This window comes from Equus przewalskii, chromosome 20 (genome assembly GCF_037783145.1).
Source record: "Equus przewalskii isolate Varuska chromosome 20, EquPr2, whole genome shotgun sequence".
In the NCBI taxonomy this organism is placed as follows: domain Eukaryota; kingdom Metazoa; phylum Chordata; class Mammalia; order Perissodactyla; family Equidae; genus Equus; species Equus przewalskii.
In genome coordinates, this window is record NC_091850.1 from 21,024,875 (window position 1) to 21,035,313 (window position 10,439).

The following is a 10,439-nucleotide window of genomic DNA, read 5'->3' on the forward strand; positions in this document are numbered from 1 at the left end:
TATAATTTTGTGTATTTATTTTTTGATTGGACCTATTAACAAGTAACTTGCAGATGTCATGACACTTTATCTATAAACAGTTCAATTAGTATTTCCTAAAAGTAAAGACTTTTCCGTACAAACTGCAAGAGCATTATTACACCTAAGAAAAATAGCATAGTTTCCTAATATCATCTAACACCCAGTCCATAACTAACATTTCCCCAATCTTTCCAAAAATAACTTTAGAGGGTTTTTTTTTTACCAGCTTATTAATAAATTTTTGATCAAATAAATAATCCTGAAACCCAATATTGGCACAGTTTGAATGTTTTTGTAGGGAGAGAAATATGGAATGCATATTTGATATTTGAAATTCTGTTTTTTGAAATGTCAGATTAAAGCTCGTAGTTATGACAATTGGCATGAAGCATGTAGGATTTAGATTATAGTTGAAAGAACTAATTAAAGCAGAGCATTATAGCTGCGTTGGCACTTACTGCAGCAATAGAAAAGCCTTTGAGAGCAACTGTAATAGGAGAGATTGGCATGAATCAATCCTGGTAGTTATCAAGGCATCTGCTGCTACTGTGAACACATGAGGGCAGTGGAAGGTCATTGCTTATAGACATTATCTAGCTAAGCTATTCTTATTTAATGCTGTACCATAAAATTTCTTGGTTGTATATAAATTGTGGCAACATATGCAAACTCTCAGGTTATTTTTTACCATTAGTTCACCTAAAATTGCTTACTGCAGTCCTACATTCTAGATCATTGCCATCTACTGTTAGACGGAGAAGGAAAAACTGTTAAGAGATCCATGCAAAAAGTGCTGTGTAGCTTTTAAGGGAAACTTCAGTCTTGTTCCCAGAATTTTCCATTCCAGCCCCTCCATAGCCTTTGCTGTCATCAGCAGATGCCCTTCGTGATTCTTCCTTTGTTAGTTTTCCTACCGCTCTGATTCAAGGTGGAAATTGCCATCACATGGTAATCCTGCTGGAGGAAAGTACCTCATTAGCAATATTTTCCACAGACACTAAGACAGAATAAAGGGAAATTAGAACAATGTAGTACCAAAGATAAGTCCTGAAACTGCATGATTTAAAGAATAAATCAGCTCAGGATTTGGAAGCATTAATCTTGAGGTGATGACTTTGGAAAAACCACTTGTCTTACCCTTCAGTTTCCTCATCTATAACATGGAAATAAGGCACTTGTCTGTCCCAGGATGATTACAAGGAAGAAAGCAGATGAAGCCTATCTATGAGTGTTCTGTGAGCTAACACAGCGTCTAATATACATCAACAATATTGATTTATTTCTAGGGACTCAGTGTTTTTACATCTGATCTATTATAATCCTGAGGCATGAAAAAGAGTTTAGCTTGTTCCCTTTAAAAATATTTACGTGAACCAAGCTAGCAGCATCAGCAATTTTATTTAGGAAAATCTTTAGAGGAGTTAAACAGGTGATGACATTTCTCCATATATTTTCTTGAATCATGGGCTTTGGGTATTCTCAAGTATCAGAAAGGATATTTGTTTTAGTTTTTAGCTGTCAGGAGTATGGCATTGAAAGCAAATCCATCTGTTTCAAATCAAAGCACATACTTGAAGCTGTCGGGACAGAGGGGCTGCAGCCTTGGTTTTATTTTTGGTCCGTGTGCCCAAACCTCTTCTGAGAAGACCCCATAGGTGGCATTTCCTTGGATGCTTTCACAGAAGGCAGGGCTGTTTATTCACTCCTGTAATGGATTCATTACCCACTGTGCTCCGCTAAGAACAGCATGGGCTCCAGAAAGAGAACCATTATGCAACATTTTAAACCCAAACCCAAATACAATGCAATATTATTGATTCAACACACAATTAATGGCTTACTGTATGAAGAGAATTGGGATCGGTGCTGTGGGAGGGTTCTAAGATAAAGAAGACACCGGCCCTGCCCTCAGGAGGTTTACAGTTTGGTGGAAAGGATTAGATAAATAAACAGGTTTAAGTGTAAAACATGAAATATTGTGAAGGGCTATATAAAGCGAAGTTTTAAATCAAGTCCTTTCAAAGGGAAATACTCATAATTTCTATTTACTCTATTGAAAAATCCAGCTGGTTCCAATCCTCTGCTTACCACCTCTCTAATGTCAATTCTCCTGAAAGAGTGTGCTGCACAGAGAAAACCCGTTTCCTTCCCCTTCCTGGACTCTCAGATCACTTGTGCTAGCTTTTGGCATAGAGAAAAAGCGGAGGCATAATGAAGAGTGAATTTAGAGCAGGGCTCGCTCCTGGCAGCTTGGAAGGATGTGGCGATGGGTGGAGGCAGTGATATATGTCGAGTTGCCACTTCGTGCCAGATACTAAGTTGTCTCGCCTGGGTCAGGGAAGAAATAAATTCATGTTCATACAGTACTATACAGTATTTTATTAAAGCTGGCAGTATAACTTAGATTTTAGACGTGAGGAAAGCAGAAACTCACAGAGAGAAGAGTACCTGCCCAATATCTCACAATTAAAAATAGCGCAAATTATTTTTGAACCAGGTCTCTTGGACCCCAGCATTTCTACCATATCATTCTTCTTGGCAGGTAACTGAAGACCAGAGTGAGAGAGTGAAAAGAGCAGAGGACCAGGACTCATAGGTGAAGCCTGCATGTTAGGGAGCCCAGAGCCAAAATTTGGAAAACAGAACTAACCAACGAAGCGAGCAAAGTTAACGGTACTTGGAACTGAAATAGCGTACTATAAACTGCATTTGTCTATTTTGAATGGACTAGTTATTGTGGTATGCAGAACGGAAGTCTCAATGTTCATATACACGGTCACAGTTAATAATAAGCATTCGAAAGCTTTCACAGTTAGTAATAAACATTATGCAAAGCATTGAAGTCGGAGCTGTTTTTTAAGCTCAAGGCCATGGCAAATGCCTTTGCTAGTATGATGGTTAATTTTATATGTCAACTTGACTGGGCTAAGGGATGCCCTGATAATTGGTAAAACATTATTTCTAAGCGTGACTGTGAGTGTCCCCAGAAGCAATTAGCGTTTGACTTGGTGGACTTCGTAAAGCAGGGCACTCTTCCTAACGCCGGTGGGCATCATCCGACCCAGTGAGGGCCGGAATAGAGCAAAAAGGCAGAGGAGGGCAAATTCTCTCTGCTTGAGTTGAACCTCCCTCTCCTGTCCTCGGATATTGGTGCTCCTGGTTGCCAGGCTTTCAGACTCAGACAGGGACTTACCCCATCAACTCTCCCAGTTCTCATGCCTTCAGACTTAGACTGAATTACACCACCGGCTTTCCTGGTTCTTCGTCAGAAAACCTGGGTTTTGGTACAAGAAGGATTGCTTAGCTCAGTGGTTCTCCAGGCACTTTCTCAGACCCCACCCAGACTTATTGGATCAGAAACTGATAATGGGGCCAAGCAACCTGCCTTTTAATAAGCCCTCCAGATATTTCTAATGAACTCATCCTAAGATTTGAAAACAACTGCTTCATACCCCTTGCTATACAGAAATGGTTGCTGCACAAATTGTATAAGAAGCCCAGGGCTGAGCGTATGGCAGAGAAATTCTGAGATTCACCACCTGTCCTTTGTGAGGTGCAGATTAGAAGACGATTCCAAACAAATCGTTTGATAGAACATCTGGGCTGGTGTTTTTTACTCGACATAAGTTTGATTTTAAAAAGTTTTGTAACCTTTATAGAGATATAATTCACATAATGTCAAACTTGCCCTTTTAAAGTGCACAGTTTATGATTTTTAGAATATTCATAGAATTGTGCAACCATTGCCACCTCTAAAATGATATATGGAAGCAGATTTTGGTAAAGTATGTGAATAATGCTGGAAGTTTGTTGAAGCTAGAATCTCCAACCCATCGAGAGGTTTTGGAAAACTGACTGCGCATGTGCATATAAACTAGGTCACAGTGAAGCCAGATCAGGAGAGATACCTTGCAGCAAGGACTGGTAGGAAAAGAGCCTCACGAGAGAGGCAACCAGTGTGTTCCAGAAAAATGTTTAGGACCATCCTTTGGCAGAAATCCTTTGTGGGAGCAAGGAGAATGGCAGTGGGCTGGTTATACCTGATTGCCGAAGACAAGTCTGATTCATCTGTGTCATCTTGGAGTATTTATTAAGAGCATGCCCTTTCACTCCCAGATGGTCTAGTTTACGATAAGTCATATGATCACTTTAATTAGACCCCCCAGTTCTCTCTGTTGGAGATCCTTTCTATCCAGCCTCCTCTGAGCCCCAAATTCAAATTTCTGTCCCTAAAGCTCAGTAAGACCACCACTCTGTGTCTGCACTGTCGTCCATCACCAAGTGCACAGGTACCACTAGTCATGGGGCACTTCAGGGGCTCGCTTCATTTGTTCCCTTTGCCACCTGTTGTCCAACATCTGAAAAACTGTATCAGATATTTTGAGTTGCAATTGTAGTCTGTTATCAGTTACTCCACCATGGCATTATGTCTGTAAAGTTTCTACATGTCAGTAATTCATTCTTATTCTTTGTTGTTTAGAATTTCTTGCATGAATGATAAACAACAATGCATTTACTTATTCAAATTTTGATGGATATTTTGGTTATTCCAGTTTTTGATCATTATAAATTGTCCATATCATTTGGTAGACATATGCACTTATTTCCATTGGATGTATATATCTTGGAGAATTTTTGAGATATATATTATGTTAATCTTTTTTAGATACTGAATTAGTTCTCTGAAGTGGTTGACTATTTTACGTTCTACCGTCAATGCATGAACAATTCAGTTGTTTATATTGTCACTAACAAATGGTATTGTTAGTGCTTTAAATTCTAGCCATTTTGGTGGGAATTTTGAAACTCCATAATTCTTAATGCTGAACACTGTATGCTTTATTTATTTCATATTCAATCTCTTTAAATTGAAATAAATTCTTATCTCTAAAATTTACACCCTATATCTTTAAGGGAAAAACATCTAAATCTGTAAAATTTGAGAACTTTCTGCAAAAGTTTAAAAAGAAAAGTAATATTTTATTTTATTGTATGTGTTCCAATAAGTGAGGGCATTAGACTACATCATTTCTAAAATATCTTATAATTTTTAAATCCTTTAAGCTTAACTAATATACTTTGCACTATACTTTGAATTCTTAAATATGGAATTTTTTGAAAGTTCTTAGTCTTTCTAGACATTAAATTATCACATCTCAAAATACTATACCTACTAAATTCTTCAAATAAGGAGCAGAATTCACTGATTTATGTTTTTCAATAAGTATTCTCTGTTGTATACATGGCACTGTGCTACATACAGCACTGCACACACCTGTGGGTAAGGCCTGGCACTTGTTTTTCTACGAATATGCTCTCAAAGCAGCTGTTAGGTAAAGACACCAATGATTACAAACGATCATTTCCCAGATGTTTTCCAAAGGACATCTTGCTTAAGATGGTAACTAGGAAAAAAAGCAAAACATTAAAAAAAAGTTCTTTTATCAAATAATTTGAGGAAACAATGCTATAAAATACGATAGAATTTATGAGAAATACCAGCTACTGTGTATTTCAGAAAAAGGAGAGTCCATATTTACTGCAAAGGGCAGACCAGTGTCTTTAAGTAATATTGGTGTTCACATAACATGGTTTAATAAGCAGAAATTGATTTTTTTCTTGGAGTCTTAGCATGGGGCTTACAAGCGAATCTATGGTTGAACATCTCTGATGGAACTTTGGCTCTTGGCGTTGCTTGCCCTTCTGTTTATAGCATCTATAGTGTTTATTAGGACTGCTGAGTTCATTTTTGTTACTTTCATATATTATTGATCTGTTAGTTTGTTTATCTATGTGTTGGAAACCCTTTCCTGTTTGTTGCTGTTTTAGACTAAAATAAAATAATATTGTCAAAGTGACACGGAATTGCTCTTATTCTATTTATGATATTGTATATTTTTAATAATGATTTAGTATTGAAGAATCTCTTCAATTTAGCTAGGTCCTGGTCTTGATTTCTCTAGATCCCAGTGGTTGATAAGAATATTTATGAAGTTTCAGCTAAAAATTGTGCTTGCTTATTTTAAAAGAGCTTCGATAAACAAAATTAATTGTATTATTATAGAGTTGATATTTTCAACATTTGCCTGAAAAATAGAATGAACATGATTAGCTCCCAGGACATGGGATTTTCCAGGAAATTTTAATGGCTACAATATTCCAGGGAGTCACTTTCCTAAAGTTTTCTTTTTTTTTCAATTTAATTAAGTTTATATAACCAGTCCTCTGAAAAGCTGCTTGTCCCGTAAGTGGGGGATGTTTGCTACATCATTATAGAAGAAGTTAAATACCTCTTATTATTTTGGATTATTGTTATCACTTTCTGTAACTTAGCCATTTTAAATTTTATGAGGTGCTTTTATACGTTGTATGTTTTAAACATTGGATTTTCTTGAAACTCAATACAACTCTGTGATTGGTGCGAAAGGAATATTCATTCTCAGGTTTTACGAGGGGGAGTCATATGCTGGTAATTGATTCAGCAAAGTTTGCACAATCTATTAGTGGCAGCGAGTACTAGAACCTTGGTACCTGGCCTCTATTTCAATTAGATCCTGTGTCAGATTAATGCTTAGTTTTTTTTTATGAGCGCTTAAGTGAAGCGGTGTTTAAATAAATAGCATTTTATTCAAGAAGAAGTTTAATGACTTTTTAAAAGCTGAATTTGGTTGGAAATGATTTTAGCTTAAATGCCCATTGTGGATTAATTTATAGCAAAGCTGTTTTCCCAATAGATACATTTTTGCATCAAATTCAAAAGCTCAGTATACTAAAAATGTGCTCATTTTCCAATCTGCTTTTATTTAATCAGCTGTATAGTTTTAATTACTTCTTAGGAAAGAATTTTACTTCTTACTCTTAAAATCTCAGGACAGTTAGTTTGAAAATAAAGACTAATATGACTGATTTCTTAAGTCATGCATGAACAAAAATCTCTTTATTTAAATCTCATCTCCTTTGTACTTGGGCTGGTGATGTCTATTATTTTTATTTTTATTTTTTTGAGGAAGATTAGCCCTGACTAACATCCACCGCTAATCCTCTTCTTTTTGGTGAGGAAGATTGGCCCTGAGCTAACATCTGTGCCCATCTTTCTCTACTTTATATGTGGGATGCCTGCCACAGCATGGCTTGATAAGCAGTGCATAGGTCTGTGCCCAGGATCCAAATGGGCAAAGCCCAGGCCGCTAAAGGGGAGTGCATGAACTCAACCACTATGCCACTGCACTGGACCCCAGTGACATCCATTATTGTAGCAATGGCCCTATCTAAAATTTCAAAATGTTATTTGTTAAATATAGAGATTCCAGTCTGAAAGGGGTCTCATTTTTTTGTGGTCTGCTTCTTTTCGGTCCTCATCTGTGTTTCATTTAGCTGTTTACTCTGACTCTTTCCTTTCTCATTCTCCCTTCTCTGATACCCTTTCCCTGTAACAGAGAACACTTTTCTCAGGATTGCCTATAGGTTTCCAGGTAGATTTGGCCACTTTCCACTGGTGGAAGGTGGAGAGTTAACTATCAAGGCATTTCTCGCTGTCTAGTTCTGCCTGAAGCAGTGTGTCCAGTAGCTTCTGAGTTTCTCCCACGGCTCCAGTGCCAGATAGACAGTTTCTCTCTCACAGTTCCAGCTTCCAACACAAACTCAGACTCCTGGGCTCTAATAACCCTCCCTCTTGTCTCCATTTTCTTTTCAATTCTAAGGATGGAACAGGCTTGAGGTTGCTGACCTTTCAATTGTCTTACGTTCTTCTGTTTGACTCCACATCTTTTTCATTATCTATGTAACCAATTCCTTGCCCTAAGTCCCCACTGTTTGTAAGACCTAGACAGGCTTCTGTTCGGAAGCTGACAGATGCTGCATTCTATTCAATCATTCTGTAAAAGCTGATTTGGTAGATCACTTTCATTTTATCATTTTCATCCTTTGTCTTCATTAATTGTTTTCCTGGTTCGTGTCCCATCACCTTGTCTTTTCAACAGCTTGTTAATCACCTTCTCTGGCTCCTCTTCCTACTTACTTTTAGAATTTTTTGTATTTATTATTTTTTTCCAGTAATTATTATGTATCCAAATCTTCCCAGGCCTCATTTGGTTAGCAATGAGGTCATATAAACAGGAAATCTCTCATTTTGTTTGGTGTTCCCAGCCCCCACCTTTATGGCTATGATGTCTGAGCCGAATCAGCAATATTTCTCACTACCAAGTATTTCAGGGGCTCCTTGGGCATTGTCTTATACACACTTAAGCACTGGTTCTATGATTACTCACTCTGCTTTTTATGCTCTAGCTAAGCAGTGCCTGGACCTTTGACCCATGGAAATGCTGAGCTAACAAATGTATGTTGCCTTAAGCTGCTAAATTTGTGGTAATTTTTATATAGCAATATAAAACTAATACAGTTGCAGCCATTTATTTTCAATCGTCCACTAGACGTATGTTTCTATATATTTCCATAACTTCCATATGAATGTCTGGAAGCCATCTTGCATACACCTTATCCTAAATGAAATTATTTTGTTCCTAAAAGCTTCTTCCCTTCTCATGTTGAACGTCCTCTCTTATTTAATATACTACCAAATATATAGCTACTCAAGCCAGAACTTAGTCTTTTCCCTTTGCCTCTTTCCTAATAGATCACTAAATGCTGTGAATTCCACCACAGAAAAACACTGAAATTAATTCAGACTGTTTACTCTCTTGATGAAATGACCACAAATCTTTCTTCATCTAGTTTTTTGAATTATAACCAGGTCATCAGCTTTTCATGAGTTAGATTTCTGGAAAAAAACAAAAAAAACCCAACCCCCCCAGCCCACAAAACACCATTAAATCCCCCAAAAGAAAAAGGCATAAAACAAAAAGGAAGCAAACAAACGAAATAACAAATCTAGTCATTCTGTTGATGGCTCCACTTCATTGCCAGCATGATTAAGTTCAAACATTTGGATAGATAAAGAAGTACAAATTCTAACCATAATCCTGTTTTTTCCTTAGTATTCTATTCTAATATCTCCTCATTCCAATTCTATGTTTCAGCTTTTCCAAATTATTCACTGTTATCTCAGCATTTATCATATTTTCCTCTCTTCTTTGTCTTGTGATTTGCCTCTTATTTTCAATCACTCATTCATTTATTTTCTTATTTAATGTGCCTAGCCTCGTTCATTAGTTCAGAACAAGATGGACAATGTCCCCGAATTTGTGGAGTTTACGCTCCTATGGGGGAGACAGATGGTGAAGAAATAAACATAAATATAAACAAACAAACACATAATATCAAAGTATATTTTATGAAGAAAATAAATAATGTAGAGTGAACATCAGTCCTATTTTTGGAAATGTAGACCAAAGCAGCCCCTCGAAGGAGGGAGAATATAAGAAGAGGCCTTGATGTTGAGATGGAATAAGCCATGGGAGAATCTGGTGCTGGAGAGATGCGGGCAGAGAGAAGAGCCAGTGTCAAGACCCTGACACGAGTGTGAGCCTGGCAGGTTTAAGCAGAAGCAAGAGGTCTAGTGTCTACAAAATATCATGCTGGGATTTGATTGGAATTGCATCGACTCTGTATATGGAGTCGAAAAGAATTGACCTAGTCACAATGTGTTAAATATATGGACCAGGTTGGAAAGAATTGACATTTTAACAATATTGAATCTCCTAATTCAGGAACACATACTATCTGTTTATTTAGGTCTTCTTTAATTTCTTTCATCAGTGTTTTGCAGTTTTCTGCATATAGATTTTATAATATTTTGTTAAAGTTTTACTTAAGTATTTCATTTTTTTGGTGCTTTTGTAAATGGCTTTTTGTTTAAAATTTCAAATTTTTCATAGGAAAACAATTGACTTTTGTATACTAACCTTGTATCCTGATGATAATGAACCTGAAGTGAGTTCGCTCACCCCTTGTGCAGCAAGCCAATCTCCAACATCGGGTGTAGTGGAAGAAAGTAGGAATTTTATTATTGCACAGTGCTGAGCAAGGAGAGAGGGCAGCTAATGTGGAAATCCCAAATTCCCTGAAAAGCTAAAAGGAAGGGTTTTTATTTGGGGTTTTAGGTAGGGGAGGGGCAGCATATGGCCTTACTGGTTGGAGCTTTCCCACCAGTCTGTCTTTGGCCTTGATACTACTTGCAGAGAGGAGGGAGCCTGTGACCTTGCTGGTCAGCAGCTTTCCCACCAGCCTGTATATCTTTGCGGGGAGGAGATAACGAATCCAGGTGCATGTCCTTGGCGGTGTCTGTCTCCATGGAGGATAGTGGATTCTGGAGCCAGGAAGCCAGAGAGTAAGCAGGGAATGAGTGTTTTGGTTTTAACCCCATATACGCTGGGTTTAATGTAGGGAAACTCATATCAGGATCAGTATCACTGAGACCTTGCTATACATGCTTGTTAGTTTCAGAAGTTTTTTTGTAGATT

At 37.5% G+C, this 10,439-nt stretch overlaps 1 long non-coding RNA gene across 1 annotated transcript in view; it reads right to left on the minus strand.

The window, feature by feature from the left end:
- LOC139077822 (uncharacterized) overlaps positions 1-10,040 on the minus strand; it is a 69,698-nt gene extending 59,658 nt beyond the window's left edge. The window contains exon 1 of the long non-coding RNA XR_011530342.1: positions 9,882-10,040. This is a non-coding gene — a long non-coding RNA (uncharacterized lncRNA). The remainder of the gene's footprint in view (positions 1-9,881) is intronic.
- Between the last annotated feature and the right edge of the window lie 399 nt (positions 10,041-10,439).